Consider the following 1,146-nt stretch of genomic DNA (forward strand, 5'->3'; position numbering starts at 1 on the left):
TTCACACTCCTCAAAAGCTATTACCTATCAAATTCCTTACTATCCTTTATTTTACAAAGTCTAAAATATATCATATATAAATCACTGAAGCTATTACTTCTACCATCACCAACTATCAATTATCTTTATCTGTACATATGTGTAACTTAAAACAAGAACACTAACAACAAAATAAAAAAGAATTTGATTTCTAACTATACCCCAACAGTAAATAACTCTTTTAACGTATAATGAGAACGAAAATGCTCTCAACTTACCCATAAAACAGAGCAAGTGACCCTTCCTCATAGCAGCTGCATGCATAAGGAAAAATTTACACCTAAAGCACATAACAACATCACACATATAGTCATAATTCAATCAGCAATTCGGAATTTCCCTCAAGATTATATCCAAATCACTTATGATTAATCTGAATGAAAAGAGTAAATGAGACCCTTCTTCAAATTGATCATACTCTTGTTAGAGTAACACAAGAATACACAAAGCTAATGCAAGTCATTACTGTTGCAAGCTCATCGTACAGAAGGAATTTACAGCTGAATCTCAGTCCATTAGACAAGCAAAAGCAAAAAAAAAAGGACATCCTTTAACATAATTTGATAGGTAAAGGCCATACTGACTGTTTTAATGATTATGTTGCTATTGTACTGATAATTTGTGAATCACAGAATACACTGGTTTGAATGAATATTTATTTTCTCCTTGCTTCTTCCCGTTCTTAAAAAAGTAACACTGCCAGTGAACTTACCAAATTAAACTTCTCTTTTCAGTTACATTAAAGTCATATTCTGCATCAACAAAATGTTCTGCAAGATCATAATCATTTCTCATTTTGGCATAATCATATTTAGAAAACGAAAATCATGCTAATACAAACATGACATGTTTTTTATTTGTAAAAGCTAATAGTAAAAATTCATCATCATACCAACATTTCTCATAATGATAAAATAACATTCTGGGGATATTAACATTATTCTTTACTGTAACTAGAATAAATGAATCTCACTTCTTATCCCAAAATTTGTATTAATGGTACATGCAAATATACAAACTTCAATCCTTCTTTTTTTAGCCATGCATCATATAGGCATCCAAGCATTAATCACCAATTACATTATAGCTGCACTGCAATACTTACAG

General features: G+C 30.5%; 1 long non-coding RNA gene across 1 annotated transcript in view; it reads right to left on the minus strand.

The window, feature by feature from the left end:
• The window catches only part of LOC119593397, a 3,471-nt gene that overhangs the window by 237 nt on the left and 2,088 nt on the right, over positions 1-1,146 (minus strand). Inside the window, exon 3 of the long non-coding RNA XR_005230543.1 lies at positions 258-293. This is a non-coding gene — a long non-coding RNA (uncharacterized LOC119593397). The remainder of the gene's footprint in view (positions 1-257; positions 294-1,146) is intronic.

Source organism: Penaeus monodon, chromosome 32 (genome assembly GCF_015228065.2).
Source record: "Penaeus monodon isolate SGIC_2016 chromosome 32, NSTDA_Pmon_1, whole genome shotgun sequence".
NCBI lineage: Eukaryota > Metazoa > Arthropoda > Malacostraca > Decapoda > Penaeidae > Penaeus > Penaeus monodon.